At 32.3% G+C, this 17,162-nt stretch overlaps 2 protein-coding genes across 4 annotated transcripts in view; one reads left to right on the plus strand and one right to left on the minus strand.

Annotated features, from left to right (window-relative positions):
• Nucleotides 1-1,080, minus strand: part of LOC106691292 (uncharacterized) — an 18,338-nt gene extending 17,258 nt beyond the window's left edge. The window contains exon 1 of the mRNA XM_014437017.2: nucleotides 927-1,080. The gene's annotated coding sequence lies outside the window, so the exon portion shown is untranslated. The remainder of the gene's footprint in view (nucleotides 1-926) is intronic.
• LOC106691293 (T-related protein) overlaps nucleotides 1-17,162 on the plus strand; it is a 69,092-nt gene that overhangs the window by 23,434 nt on the left and 28,496 nt on the right. Inside the window, exon 1 of one of the 3 annotated variants that reach the window (XM_014437019.3) lies at nucleotides 16,782-16,941. The exons of the other annotated variants lie outside the window; for them this stretch is intronic. The gene's annotated coding sequence lies outside the window, so the exon portion shown is untranslated. Of the gene's footprint in view, nucleotides 1-16,781; nucleotides 16,942-17,162 lie in introns of those variants that run through there. 3 annotated transcript variants of the gene reach the window in all.

Consider the following 17,162-nt stretch of genomic DNA (forward strand, 5'->3'; position numbering starts at 1 on the left):
ATTTACATTGGATCTTGGTTTGCCGTATGGCATTATAAGACTAGTTTGGACCCCTCTGGTGGAGAGCTGCTTGGGACAGGGTTGTCTGGAAGTAGAAGTGGAAATAACTCGCCTCCCAATAGGGCTGGTCACCCCGGGGAGTGCTAACTATTGCTCCCGAAAGGGAAGGCCTCTGCAGGAAAGGATGCAGAAAGATGGAAAGACAATTGATAGAAGTTAATGTTTTGTCAGTTATTATATATACATACATATTTTTTTTCTATCTTCTTAAATGTTTATATTGTATTTTGTATGATTTTAATTTATTGCATAAATAAAAGGCTATTTCATTTCATAATTAGTTTACCACTCTTTCAGGGTCCATAACCCTAATATGCGAGATTTTACAAAATGGCCGCCGTATATTTTTACGGCTAAACTACTACAAGTAGCTGAAATCATTACAACCAAGTTAATGGTAAATTTAATATGATTCAATTTGAGCCCTAATTGAGTTCTTTATGTCTAATAATGTCCAGAACTAATCTTAGAAAAAGAATCATTATAAAGTACTTTACGCTTTATTTAACGATCATCGAATTGGGTCCTAGGAGAACTCTTTTACTTTCATTAATTTCATAGATACGCGCACATTAATTCTTTTAATTTGACTAAGTTATATATTAAATTATAATAAATTAAAGCAACGTGTAATACACACATAGGAGTTATTGGCTATACACCTAACAATATACGGCGGCAATTTTGAGTAATCTGATATATTATAGAATATATTGGTAAAAATCACTGGATAAAGTTAGTTTACAATTCCCTCTAAGCTGGCTTGAAATTTTACTTAACTAACACTTCGATAAGTTGAAGGAGGGGACATATTATCACGTTTTGTTTGAGCACGGATCAAATAATACTGAATTTAATTAGCTCACCTTTAATCCAAGTTCTGATTTACGTACAAACAATTGTCAAACTAAGTTTCTTGAACGGAATACAAGAAATCTACCTCAGATAAACCGGGAAAAAATTGTGTCAAGTGAAACCGATCTCTTTGGAATATTTTTTTTCACATGTGTATTAAAAACTCACAAATCGATAATGCTATTCGAGATATTTCGATGTGTTACAAATATTATAATAAGTAATATAACTTAACCTAATCTAATGAATAGCTACTTTGTCAAATTTCTTTAAAAGTAAAATGAAAATCTCGGATATAGAATTTTTCTAGAAGACAAGGAGACTGGCTTTCAACGGGAGTTAGGAAATTTAATATTATTAGCAATGTACAGAAAAGAAAAATGTAACTATCATGTTTCAAATTATGGGACTAAGACCTGATTATTTTGTGAGTGGACAGACTAATTTCCGAACTAAAATGTACTGTAAGCCTCAGAATTCGGATTCAGGAATAACAGTAGACCGAACTAAATCTAAACCTAAACCGGTAATACACCTATTTAGTGATGTCCCAAAGTTAGTTGGGTTGGAAAATGCTCTACTACTTTAACTCTAGAAAAATGTAGTTAACGAGTTACTCTTCAGCTGTTGATGACCTGTTTATGTGAAAACGTGATCTTAATTTGTCCGAGAGTTGTTAAGTATTCCTCAGAATAGATTAGTTGATTAAGCTAACCTTCAGGCCGCTAAAACCACTTTCTGTTTTTATCACTCACGATGAAAAATGGCAGTAAGAATATTATACCTACAGTGTCAGGAAATTACAAAAAAAAAAAATGTCTATTTCAAATGATGTTAGTGAGGAGCTGGAGGAGAAATTTAAATTAAAATTTTTAAGAACTGATATATTTTTTAGTTTAAATTGCTATTAATTATTTACTTTCACCCCTCCAAAAAAGGCGAGGACAATTACTTCTTGACCAGTTTATACGTCAGTAAGTATATTGGTTAGTTGATAATATTAACTTCCTTTCAAGAGAGAAAATTTTAATTTTCCTTGATGCTTACTTCTTTCTCGTTTTATTAAAGTTTAGGCTGTAATACACGACATTTTTCAGCAGCAGTTCCCATTTCATTTACTTCAACTAACTTATAAATATAGGTACTTAACATCTTTCACATTTACAACCGACATTTCTTCAGTGTTGGATTTTTAATATTAGAATACATTAAGAAAATAAAAATATTAGTTATTATATAGTTATTGCGTCATTGGACTCAATAAGCTATTTAAATGAAACATTTATTTTATATTTACTTAATAGGTAATGTACATTTTAATGTTTTGATTTATTTTTTAATTCATTTACAATATATATATATATATTGTGTATACATATATAGAACGTTGGTAAAATTGTTTGAGGGTGGAATATCAAATTTCTTAACTGAAACATTACATCTAATTCTCCTGTATTTCTTTATCTATTATGGTCCAAATTGTCCCATAAGTATAATTCTGAGGTTTGACATGTTACCCTTGATCTACTCTTTATATATAAATCCGATGATTCTTTTGAATTTGTTGGGTCGACTTGATTAGACTGTTTAAATTATCCTCTAGTTTGCTTTAAATTTTATAATTTTTGATTTCACATCTTGCAGAGATATCATCAAAAATACAACTTTTTATTTTTCTTTAATCGTTTGACATTTTGTTTCTTTACTCCCATCACTAGATATTTCTCATGGTCATATTTGTCACGCATATATCTATATAGATTAATCAGTTGTGTAATGATTTAAATATTTATTTTGTTAGCCAATTTTAATTTGAATTTTTAATAAATGTATAAATTAAAATAATAATTATAATGTTTATTATAAACCCAAGGCATGCTATATAAAGCAAGAATACATTGCTTGATGGAGAACATTGACATTTTCAGTTTTTATTTAAAGTTTTGAAAAGAGGCATATTTTGCGAATTTTATCCAATTTGTTAGTATTTTTGGCAATATTATTACTACTGTTAAAAAATGAAAATGGAATAAGTGATTAATGATGGGTGTCACTGGCAGTCGGTCGTTCATGACTTGGCCTTTACGGAAAAATCTTTTAATTATTTTTTTAATTAAATTGAAAGCTTCATTGTCAACTATTAAAATACTTGTTTAGATTTACTGAGTAATAAGTATTGGAGAATATAGATGTGTATAGATTACTAATATATATTGTGTATAGAATACACATTCTAGATTAAAGCTTGAAGAAGTTTGTCGGGGGATGCGGTCAGCAAAGAACAACATAAATAAACAAAACCATATTTATTTATTTTATGCCAAAAAATAAATAAAATATGGCATAAAATAAATAAATATGGTTTTGTTTATTTATGTTGTTCTTTGCTGACCGCACCCCCCGACAAACTTCTTCAAGCATTAATCTACGGTCAACTATCTACATCTCCTTCTAGATTAAAAGTAGATATTTTAAGTATATACCAAAACTTGAGTAGTTTTAATGGACTATAGGTTCTCAGAATAACAGAGAATTCTTTAATTATTCTTTGTTGTCAATAAATAATCGAACATTTAATTCAAGACAGTTTTTAAAAAATAAAATCGATAAATTACTGTACTTTCCACAGCACAAGTCATGCTACCATCTTTGCGTTGGTAGTTGAGGAAGTAAGACGCTGTAGTTACTGTGGCTACTCAATTATTAATTATGAGTATTATTCTATACTTTTTACGTTGTTATAGAAAACAATTACTTGGCAACGCTAATTATTGAATAAAATGTCGGATACTATGATTGTCAATGGTATATTATAAATAAGTTGTAGTTGCACTTTGTTTGCAAAACGACGAACTTTGAGTAAAGAAATGAGTACCCTTGTAATAGAGCCCCTGCATTCACAAAGTACTAACGGTGTCCTAAACATTTTAGCCCAGCCTTTGAAGTCGCCGAACTACACCTGTACTACAAGGGTGGTTTATTGTATGGTAGTAAAGTGTTTCATCTTGCCGCCTCCTGGCGTCTGGGCTTTCGTCTAGGACCATACGTGTTCCGGACGTAGATGGGAGGATTACCAACTTAAAAAGTAGTGATTGCGTCCGAATTCCTTTCTGAGTGGTCTAAAATTGATGAATGAACTCCCTAAAAATGTAAGTGGCCTTGTAAGACATCAGCTACAATTGGCCAACGTTTATTTGTGCATGCCACTAACCAATGCCAGCGGTATTTAGCTTCCTCATAAATAGCACTATACGGGAAAATTTAATTAAAGTATTAAAATTTATCCTAGTTCACATTAATAAATGAAACTTATTGAAACTTAGTGCATTATGTGAAATAGAAATGAGAATATTTTTTATCAATAATAATTTTTTTTTTAAATATTATAATTAGCTAATTTTAAAAACCTATCCTATATGTTGGTAGCTCTGAGTAAACACCCCAAGATTTAGGACTTGCAGACTGTCTATCAGGCAACTACAGTTAGGAATATTTTTGCTGCTAACCTAAAAGATTCCATACTTTCATCCATGACAAAATCGTTTATTTTTTTTTTTTTTTTTTACATACATACAATTTTTTATTTCAATGTGCAATATTACATTCTGTCATATATTTATAAACAATGGAAATACAAATCATATAGCACATGCACACCATAACATAATATTATTTTTTAAAATTACTAAACGAATTTTTTACAATGAACTTTGTTCATATGTAAGTATAAAATATAAACATATACGTACAAACTTTTTAAATTCAAATTTCATAATAAAAAAGTCTTATAAAAATTTCTTTTTTTTTGTTACAGTTAACTCTAAATTATATTCTTCTACAATGTCATTTACGTTATTAACAGTTGTTTTTAAAAAATATATATATTAATATTCACAATTTCCAACTAATTCAGTTGTTTTCTAAAAACGATACTCAAAATTCATTAGACTTGGCTTATATTTTGTGGTATACTACTCTTGCCCTTGTGATGTATTCATTTATTTTCTCTTGACTAATCCTATCCAATAAATCATTTTTGTGTTCTCCACTTCTTCAACTTTTCCTATAACATCATCCATGTTATGTTATTTTCAATTAATTTAGCTGTTATATGTGGAAGGTATAGGTGATCTATTTGTAGAACTTTTATTACATATTCAATATGTAATTTTACAGTGCAAGTATTTAGATCGCTAAATCATTTTTCTAGATAAGTTAATAGGTGGGTTATTAATAGAAAGCACAATATTTGTTTTGTACCTTTGCTAGTTTGGCGATCTCGAAGGTCATTGGCGAAGCTCTTTAAATTCCCATGATTTTACCCGTAACATATTAATAACCGATATTAATAACATAGATAGCGGAGATTAATTATTAGTTGCACAGGCATTTGATTATTTAATATGATCTTGGACCAAATCATGTTTATCATATTTATTACTATTTTACGATGTACAAGATACAATTTAATGGCCTTTAATATCAACTAGGCCAACCACACTAAAACGGTTTGAAAATGCTTATATGCAATTTTCCAAACATCTTCAACTAAAGTACCTTTTATTTCTTTAAAAAATTAACAGTCTTACATTTTTAGTAGCCACACTCTCCTTCTCGCCCCACATTTAATATCTAACATACTTGTATTAGGTCTTAGAAGATAATTGACAGTGATGAAAAGCTCATGAGTAAAAGATTTGTTTAAATAGGAGTTTGACTGTCGTCAAAACAGAGGTCGTATGAGCAGTGATGTTTTCACTTTCAACATTCTTATGAATGTTTTCGTGTTTCTATAGTAGCATGACATTAACATGTCAGTAATATGAAGTTGAAGTTACATAGTTAAGGAATATTCCTTGGATAATGTAGAAACTTTTTCGATAATATCAACTGGTCTAAAATATTACTTTAAATAATCGATTTTGCACATTTTTTCAATTTTCTGGAAAACGGCTCAAACAATTATATCAGCTATGTCTTATCCTCATTAAAACAGTTTTACAGGGCTTAAATGTCAAATTGTCAAACATTCTAAAGTACATTTAGTCACGTTTATTTGAAATAAATACTAAATATTAAAGAATTTGTGTCGTTCCTTAAAGATGTGTCTAATTTTCCCATTATTTTAATTTTAAAAAGATAATTCCCAGGGAGTCCAGGATTATACCTTTTTTATACATTTTCACCACGCTCGTGATATCAACACTGAGTTCCCCCATGAAGCTCTTTGTTGGGCTTGGTATAGTTCCACGAGCTCCGAACTTAGGCCTATAACATTAAAGTGTTTTTCTCCGAAGCCCTCTTGGAACTTTTCTTTAAGGAAAGGGATGCATTTATTGTATACTTCTTTCTTTTCTCTTTCTAATCTATTTGCCAGATCAACGTCATTACTTTCATATTTCACAGCGAGATCCAAAATGGATGCTGATTTACGTGTCTTAGAAAAGCGACAATACCAGCATATCACATGGATCCTGCCGTATCTACACAGTGGACCGCGTCGAAGCAGGAAAAATCTCATTCTATAAGAAGCTTCATCAACTCATGCTTTACCCTGTGGTGTCAGTGTGTTACGAGTAGGGAGTTGTTGGGGGCATTTCCCAGTACATGTGCTGGTGTTTCAGGCTCTCTGTTGCATTTATGACAGAGGGACCCAACTTCTCTGACCTGTCCACTGAAACCTGGGACTCCACGCAGGTGTGCATTATTGAGGTGTTTTGGACACCATTCCGAACCCGTAAGAATCTGTATTAAACAAAAATCTGATACACATGTTTGCTTTTGGGATTTCCTTGAAATGGCGTACTCCAATGTCCATTCCTCAGATGCATTCTCACGTAGCGACTGACATAGAGCCCTCACTCTCCGATGTTCCTTAACGCGGAATCTATCTGTACATTCAATAATTTTGGCTGAATAATCGAACGTGGACTGGAACAGAGCATTGGGGACATTGAAATATCGAGAAATACGAATTTTAGTAGCGACAAAAAAATAAAATTTTGTGAATACTGTGTGGAGCACCACAACCAATTTTTGATATTAAAGTTTTTTAACGTGATCCCAACATAAGAAATCAAGTAAGAGTTTCATTTTGATTATTTGTTTTAATACTAACACTTCTTAAGTGATCTCGATTACCGAGACATCAAACCTATATATATTATGATAACCATTTCGTTGTATTATCCCATAAAGTGTCTCAAGACTCAATCCCTGCATTACATCCTCATTAGGTATTCCTACCTAATTAACCTCTTTACTACCTAGGGCAATCGAGAAGAAGCGTGCGGGACAGACAGGCTGAGGATACAGAAGTTCCGAAAGGGCTATGTTTATTTAATCGTAAAAGGCCAATAAAAATATAACCGAGAAGGCGGTGGCAGCGATAGCCGCAATAAAGCAATCAGCATCCGCGGCCTTAGTGTGAGCAATAAAACCTTGTTCGGCTCCCTGCCTATAAGGTGGTAGCCTTTTCGGCTTCCGAAAGGACTTTCCTCACCGCCTCTCAATCCAAGTGAGGAGGCTTATGCAATGGAACCTTGTCCAAGAACAGTTTTTAAAGGCATGTTATTATTAAAAGAAAAAAATATTTGTAAGCAGACTATTGATCAGGTTTTGATACAAGTTTCCCTTACTTACTACTGACGTATAAAGAGAGCTATTTAACTAGGAACTATAAGAAAGAAACTGTATTCCAAAGTTAAGTTTATGCAAACAATTCAGCAATGCAAACTGCTCCCGTCTATGGGTAAGCCAGGTAACTAGTTGAGTTTCTGGAACTCAGGAAGACAATGTAGAGAGATATATAACAGAAGATATGAGCTAAGTATTAAATAATTTCCTTTATGTTAAAAATAAGTACATCATGAGCGAGTAAATTCATACCAGCACCAAGCAGAGTCAGAGAAAAGAGGACAAAGAACATCTCCAATACACATTTATCAGAGAACTTCAAGATTCATGTATTCTTTCTATCTACCAATATCAACATACATTTTTTTTTCACTTCATTTCAAATTTCGCACAGTCAATGGTTCATATTTTACTCATCACTAATAAGCAATATTGTACACTCTTTTGGTAAACCCCATCTAAAAATAGCTATTATAACTTGTCTTACCTTAAAATTTTATTTCAGTTGTTTCTTTTATAAACATTTTATATTATCAAAAAGAAATGTATCAATATATACAACCCATACAGAACAATTTTAATGGTAATTTTTTACACAAAGAAAAAAGAAATATATCTTTAAAAATAAAGAGGGAAAATATAATTATATTTATATTTTTTAATTTTATTTTATACATAAATCAGAAAATAGAAAAAAATAGTAATATTATGACTGCATATGTGCGCGCAATCGTTTTTGAATATTTACCTATTTTCAGAAATTACTTTATATATCAATATAAAGTAAACGTTAGCTAGTTTTAATATTTATTGGCAACAAATCTAAAACTATTCGGCGGCCATTTTTAAAAATATATCAGGCCTAAAGCTCCGGAGTATTTTTTTCTTGTTGTTCTTATTGCATTTTTACGTATTTAATTATACCTAATTACGCAAGACTTTATATCAGAATTACTCCTAGATTAATTTAACTAGACAATCTGAAGAAGAAGGAAGATATTAAAATAGACCATCTTGGAACACCAAACTATATAAAAGTTGTAATTGTGTCCACCTCCCAATTTTATAATTTTCTTTGTTTAATTTTTATTATATAGATGAAAATTATATAGATGTTTTATTTCATTCATACGCTTCTTTAATACAACATTTTGTTCATTTAATATTGTGACCCTATTAACCAAATATTTTAACAGTAGCGTATATTGATTTAATAATTAAAAGGTGATTATTAATGATTTATCACATAATTTGGTGAAATGAGATTATTTTTGGTAATTTTTATCCCATCACCGCAGCTTATCTATTTGTTTTTGGCATTATGCAACATAGTTAAAAATGTGGAAAAAGTTCGATATCTCCGGACTATTGTACATATAGAAGTCTATTAGGACTCAATTTTAAGCATTTGAATTATAATAATGAACTATAACAATAGTTTTCATGATATTTGTCAAAATAAATTCAAAACATTTTGTTCCACGCTGTTAGGATAAAAACATTATTGTTTGAAGAACTATACCTCAAAAAATATTTAACGTACAGAGCTCTATTACAGCTCAATCAGCTTGTAAAATGTACCATATTTCATAATGAAGATCTTCCGAGGAATAGTAAGTTTCATAATACTTGTTAAAATAAATTCATAAAATTCTGTTCCTCCATATGAGAAAACAAATATTAGTCTGATAAACTGTATCTCGGAAAATAGTGAACGTAAGGAATTCTATCAGTGCTCAATTTAAAGCTTATTAAATCCATCACAAAACCGTTTATCCTGTACTATTATCCTGAATATTCCTGATAATAGTAGTTTTCAAGATATTTGCTTCAAAAAATACACATAATGTTGCTCCTTGAAATTAAAAAAAAAATCGTGTTTGAATAACTATATCTCGAAAAAGACTGAAAACAGATAATTCTATTATGGCACAAATTTACTCTATTTTAAACGGCCTTATAATAGTTATTATCATGTGCTTGGTTTTCAAATAGTTATTAATAGTTTTCAAAATATTAAAATTGAATGAGAAATGACAGAAATGTTTAATTTTTTTTAAATAATCCTTCTGTGTTTTGAACTAGAATAGTACTACTTTTCAAGGAAATTTACTGTTCCTTCTGTATAGTTCAGGTGCAATATTGAATTACAGAAAATAGGCATTAGCTTTTGACACAATACTGTCTTCTCCAGAGAAACTTAATTTTGATGAGAATGTACAGAAAAAAATAATATAAGTTGAAACATATCCAAACAGTTTGCTTCTGGATATAAGGAACTTAATAAAAAAAGAAAAAGTTGAAATATGTTCATTTAAAATGGGTTTCTACTTATAACCGAAAGTTCAAAGTACCTAAAATGGCACCATTAGGATTCCTTTTGAAATTTAACACATAATTTGGTATATAACATATCATGTAATATGCCAAATTTTGGGCAATTTGATCTTTTAAATTTAAATATCTTGCATAGTTAAGCTACTTATAATATTAATATATTAGTAGTTATTGGATATAAACCTAAAAAAAGGCTGCGACCATTTTGAAAAATCTTGTATATTTGGCTTCATTTTACGTAGCCTCAGGGAGTAGTAAACTTTTTACAATCGTCTTTACACCCTGTTTATGTGTATGGTCTTTCTCGACGGAATAGTAGTTGATATTCATCAAAATATTATCTCAAAATGGTAATTTCTCATTTTTCGAAAAAACAAAATTGTTTTTTGAAAAACTGAATATCGGGTATATTATACTTACTGTGGCCTGTTGATGGTCTCATAATTTTTTTATAGTATTTCATAGATAGGACAGTTGATTGTCTCCAAGATACTGATTATGTTGAGAGAAATTAATGAAAACTTAGGATTTTTTTAAAAACTAAATGAACTTCCTGCCGCCTGCCACAAATTTAGTTATTTAATGCCTATCTAAACCCAAACAATATCAAAATATTCGAACTACACCACCTTGTGCGTTTTAAAAGTGCTTCGTTTTCTGGACGAAAAGCTATGAGCTGCAACGACAAGTTTTCAGGGGGCTGCATACCACCAGGACCATGGGACAGGGAAAAGGGAGGAGCAGGATATTCCACTAGCCACGGTTCTTATAGCATATTATAAGGATGTATTATGTATTAAAGTATATATAAGAGATACATAGATAATTCTAATGATTTAGAATATAAAACATTTAATTACCTCCTAAAATTCATTGTCATAGCTTACTGTTCTTCACAGTCAAGAAAAGAAATATATCCCAAGAAATAGGAACCAATAGCTCCTCAGAGAAATAACAGCTCTAAGCGTAAAATGTGTTTGATTAATCGTCAACCTTAGGAAGTTAAAGTAAAAAAAAAAAAGAAGAGGAAGTTTATTTTAGGAAACATTTCATCGATCGTGCCAGAGCGTTTAGAAATCTTAACAGATCCTCTGTTGTATGAGATAAGGCTGGGAATTTTCTCTCCGTTGAGCAGGTTATGACAATAGGGCACAGTGTTGCCCTCCACTGAGCAAACTGAAGACTAAAAAGAAACGAACTAACTCTCCCTGGCTGAGATGTATGTCAGAGGAGACAGTGTTGCCACAAGCAATTAGCACCTCAGCAGAGCAAATACCCTGCTCCGGCCAAACAGGTGCCTCACGGATTTCCGTCCCACAGCCACTCATCTTGCATCCCTAATCAGTCCCGAGCAGTGAGGAAAACTATTTAAAATTTTAGTACACAAGAGCTCTGGGAATTTCGGTTGATTTAAGAGTCATTAGGAATTCTTAATTATTAGTATAATGAAATGATTTAAAAAAATACATACTTTGAAAATTGCTGTAATCAGACATAGACCACGCCATTTTTTATTTTAGCCACTTTTTTCATTGTTGCTGGATTTAACAAATTTTTAACCTAAGTCTCCTCTTACCGTTTTAATTAAATGTTTCAAATATGAGTTAAGACAGTCTAAACCGGAGTTAAAATGCGGGTGGCCCGAGATATTTTCCCTTCTATTACTTTTGATGTCAAGGTCTCCTTCGAGAAATTGTGATATGTCTTAGCTCGACCAATACTTGCTATAAATATCGGTTCTAAGAGTACGATAGCTAGGACTACTCTAGGGTGGATATGGTGGGTATTTTTCAAGGACAAGTGCCCCTCACTGATAAATAAAATTGTTTATATTTATAATATATAATAAATATTTATAATGTATCCCGGGCGACTTCCTTCTACCTCCATCTCTGAAGCCTCTGATGATTCTGTGGACTAAATTGCGGATTCATTTCTTCCCTGGGGTCCTCTACCTCGCCTCAGAATCTGGGCACTAACTTCCATCGGTACTATCTGGCCTGATCCATTTGTATGGACATCGTCTAGTTATGTGTTCCTCATTTCCACACTCGAAACATTTCCAACTCGGAGTTCGGGGACACTGAGCCACCAGGTGCCGTATCCATGACAGTTGCGGTCCTCTAGCCGACTGCTGGTTCTGAGTTTTGTTTGTTCTGATCTTTTGTCCTAATCTTTCTCCCTACCGCTATCCTTGTACTCTCTACTTCTCCAGAGCTTGGACATGTTTCTTGGCCGTTGATATTTTATCCTGGTCCAACCCGGCTCTTCTATTTCCATTCGGGCCTCCACCTCTCTAGCGCTTATATCCATGAGATCTTGAGCACATTCCACAAACGAGCGCTCTATCGGATATCCCTCCTTCTTCCCCAGCTCTTTTGCTATTTTTTTAATTGAACCTTTAGCACCATGGATAGGAATTGCTTTCGACCCTGTACCTAGATTGTTTCTATGATCGCACTTAGTTTATCAGCAATTCTGTTGTAGCGTGTCAGCAGTTCCTCGGCATACTGCGCACTAGTCTGTTTCGGTTTCTTGGTCTCTCTAATCATCATGAATATGTCCTTCTCCGAACGCCTTCTTTAATCTCTCCTTGATAACTCTCCAATGGGTCTCTTCGTCCGCCTGAATCTCTCCACCTGAGGATGCTCTTCTTCACTCTGCAGACGACCGCTGCTTTCAGTGCCTCCACATCTTCGCTATCGAGTAAATTTTCGATAGAATTTGCCACAATTCGGCTTATTAGTCGGTCACCCCCTTTTATAAAGTGGCTAAGTTCTCCCCATTCTCCTGTAAACCGTTCCAGGTCAGAAACGGCCTTCCTCAAGTCTTGGACGGTTGCCTTGCATACTTTAATCCACTCCAGTGTTGTGGCGTCGGCTTCCACTAGAGAGACGTCCGGTAGTGGAGCAAGTTCCGAGGGAGGTGAGTTCTCGACCCCATTTTGATTTAAATGAGCTCCTAGCGGATTTTTTGATAAACTTGTTTTATAACCTTTCCTTCCAAAACTTTATGTTATTGTTAAACAAAATCTAACTTTTGTTTAAAGTAATTTATTACAACATGCCTAAAGTAAGTGAAAAGTATATATAAGTTGTGTGAAAGTTTGGCAACTGTTTGCCTTGTTGTGAGCTTGTAAGGAAGAGAATCAAGATGAGCTAATTGACAACTGTCATTACATTATTGTCATCCATTGCTATACTAGTGTCAAAAACATCCAAAACAATACTAATTCAGTCAAAACACAAACCACATGCAAGTAAGTGAACACGACAAAAAAAAAAACAAAAAACAGATGAGCTCAGCTGGTCTGTTGCGTGACGTCATTCTCCATTTAACAGGCATAGTAACTGACTCTCAACCATGTTAAATGTTACACAGTTAAAACATGGTAAAAGAAGGAAATCTTTCTCCATTTAAAATGAGTTTTTCCATTTAACACGCTTAAACTAAAGACCATGAATACCCCTAATGTATGCTTTATTTTTTTATTTGATTTACATAATTTTGTCAGTGAATAAGGAATATGAACCAATAGTAACATTGTTTAAAGTAAATATATTAAATTAATCATTTTTAGAAGCTGTTTCTAACACCGAACAGTGATTAGTCGTCATGGTGCTGTTTGGTTTAGGATTGAAATATTGAGTTGTGTCACGGCGCTATATCGTGAAGGATGAGATTGAAGCATTTCGGGTGCAGGGAGTGTGACACAGATGGAAACGTTATTTCTTATTTGGGCCTTAAAATTAACTGAGAAAATTTGAGTTCATCGTTTTCCAGTATTAATTTAAAATAACTCATCTTTATTTGTTTGGATCTTTCAATTTATAAATATTTGATTATTAAACTTTAAATCTTGGTGTCATAAATAAATTCTACAGATGTTATATTCCAACTGTAACAAAAAACTTTTAGTGGATTAATTGTATGACCAAATGCGATAGTGCCCTATTTGATTTGAGCCCAGATAGTTGAAAATCATATGTATTTATTAATTATTATTACATTCCAAAAGTAGACAAATGTAACCCTAACGTAAAGAGAATTTTTTAAATAATTGTGAATGATTTATCCTTCAAAAAATGTAATACATAAAGTTTAAATTTGAGAATGTGGGAATATAGGAAATGGCAGTATCCGACAATAAAGCTTCAAACTTTTTGGAGGGATCAAACATTTTTTTGGAAGATTACAAAGGTTTATTACAGAAATTAACAAACCAATAGGAACATCTGAAATAATGGGTCCGACCTGTTACAATTGATCTAAATTGTGAAGATTGAAACGAATGATTTAAATGTTACATGGTACCTAACCCGAGTTAAATTCGAATTTTTGAACTCGACTTCCGTTTCTTATCGTAACTTTAAAATATTCACTTGCAAGGATTGGTTGAAGTTTGCCGATGCAGAGATCTTGACACCTAAAATAATTACAAGAGAATTTTCCCCAACCCACCCCGCCAAAATCCCATAATTACGACCGAGCAACATCTTAAGCGCAAACATTAACACACAAATACCAAGCATTGTAAAATTGGCTGTTTGCAATACATACTTTTGGGGTATGATGTGTTAAATGTAAAATGTTTTACCATGTTAAATCTTATAAGTATAGGATTGTGAGCAGCCCTATTAAAGTCATGTTAAATGTATAACATCTTCTAGCGGATGAAAATCAAAATGAGCTGATTAACAACTGTCATTTCATTACTATTATTGTCATCCATTGCATTATTAGTTATAAAAACATCCAAAATAACACAATAAAAATACAAACTACGATCAAGTAATTGTATAATACTACATTGCTTGTTACTACAACAAACAAAACGGGGACGAGCTCAGCTGGTCTGTTGCGTGACGTCATTCTCCATTTAACAGACCTAGTAGCATACCCTCAACCATGTTATATCGTTTTAACATGGTAAAAGAAGGAAATATTTCTCCATTTAACATGAGTTTTCCCATTTAAAAAGCATTAACATGCTAAACTAAAGATCATGAATACCCCTTACGTATCAAATTGATACAATCTAACATATCATTATTAACTACCCGTCTCAAAGTTCATTGACATTATTTTTATTGTACCTGAGCATGAATTGTCTAAAGAGGGAGGGCACGGTACTTATTTTCCTTTTGAGAGGACGAATTGCCTTTGACTGCCTACAATCAACTACCGACCCAGAAAGCAATTTAAAAGTCAGCCGTAGTATATTGTAAGGTCATCGGCCAATACCTGTCCAAATACATAGTAAAAAATTCCTTTGAAGAGAAGCGACCGATGGTTGCCGTAAAACTAATCCCTAATAAATACCTCTTTCCTTCTGGGCAGCCTTTTCGGCACCTGTCAACAACCACTCATTCTCCCGGCTTTACTTTCCATCATTCCTTTTTCCGAAAAAAAAAAAAAAAACACAACTCATCTTTAACAAAATGAAGGACTTCAATCACAAAAAATATGACATCAAAAGCAAGAAATATCACTAAGAAAACTAATGTATTTTAAAGTTAAATGAGACTGATTATAAATCTACAAATTATTTTTATAAATTAATAATTGATGAACTTAAATCAAAGGCGGATCAGAAAGTTTTAGGAAATCTTCAATTTATTTTTTTGTTTCACTATTATTAACATTTCAATAAGCTTTAAAATGTTTCTAACAATGATATTTAACCCAGCGATTCTTCAGCTTCTTTCTGACTTGAACAAAGTCTTTTATAACCCAAAATTGAAAATATATTAGTTTGATCAAGAGTTCAACACTTTTTTTGTTATTTCTGAAAAATTTAAAGAAATGTCAGTTATAATTTTTTTTAAAGGGAGCGCATTAATTTCCAAACATAGATTTATTCTATCTATAATATTTGCAGGCGGTCGTAAACACTTAACCAGTAAACCACTGATGAAATCCCGATCGTAAAATTGAACTAGACAGAATTATCACTAATTTTACAACCTATTCTATTGCACGGACGTCCTTCATCGTTAAATTCATTAGTTCGCCAGGAAGCTTAGAGATGTAGTGTTCTTACAAAGTATGTGCTCATAAAAAGAGGAATCACATGAAAATGAATTAATTTTGTTAGAATTGAAAATGTTAATGAATTATTTGCATTTATTTTTAAAAATATATTTTCAGCATAAGCTTTACGTCATTTTGTTTTTCTTTCAATTAACTTACAAAGAAACTACCCATTATTCTTTAAAGGCCCTGCTGTACACCCAATTAAGTGGCCAAATTGTTTATTGAATATATTGTATAATATTAATTGTATGTTATTAATTAATTGTCTGGCATATTATTAAAATTGATGATATGAAAATTAGGATCTAATTATTACATCAAATTTAAAAACATAGTGAAATAAGGCACAGGTAATAAATTAATAAATATCTTAAATATTTATAATTTCTAATGAACTAGTCATAGATTTGAAATTCGGAGTGAGTTTATTTCATCTGTGTTTATTTATTTTTAAAAATAAAAATCATAATTAAAGATAATAAATAATACAACGAACGTCGTTCAGAAAATCGTCAGCTGTGGAAGAAAATTCGATATTGAACAAATATATTGTTTAAAAAAATAAGAGAGTTGACACGATCCTTGATCATCTAATTGTTAGCTCTGGGATTTGCAAATAGAAAAAGGAAGGAAAAACATATTAATATAACTGATATGCAGAATACATTAATAAAACATGTAAAATAAGACAAGCATGTACCCAAGCCCACTTAAGCAGAAGAATGCTACTAGGATGCGAAGAGAGATATAAGGAATGATATGATTAAACAACCACTAACAAGACGAGACAAAAACGGTAAATAAAAACGTTGCCACCGAAAATTATCACCGCCTTGATGAGGCGGAGGGGTGGGAGGTCGGCCATAGGGATAGTCGGCCCGGTGGAAGGGGCGTGGCCAGTCCTGACCAATGGGATTCTTCTTGGAACTGTTGACATGAAGCCAGGAGTGGATACTCTTCAGTGACACCAAGACGACAATTACTAGCACTGGCTGCAGATAGAGCGTGAGCACCGAGGTAAGTTAGCACTTAGCTGTCAACTATATCTTACATATCTATGCTAAATCCACGCCTTACACTTCTTTTTCTATTTTCTATTCTTGTTTATATCCCCACCTTCAAAGTATCCTTTATCTTACTCATCTTAAATGCAGTAATTATCATCCCTTTTTTTTTCACTTCAGTGGTGATGAAAAAACGTACAAACATACTATGAGATGTGTTTTAAAAAAATATAT

Source organism: Halyomorpha halys, unplaced genomic scaffold (genome assembly GCF_000696795.3).
Source record: "Halyomorpha halys isolate HHAL.00 unplaced genomic scaffold, Hhal_1.1 Scaffold2209.1, whole genome shotgun sequence".
Taxonomy (NCBI): domain Eukaryota; kingdom Metazoa; phylum Arthropoda; class Insecta; order Hemiptera; family Pentatomidae; genus Halyomorpha; species Halyomorpha halys.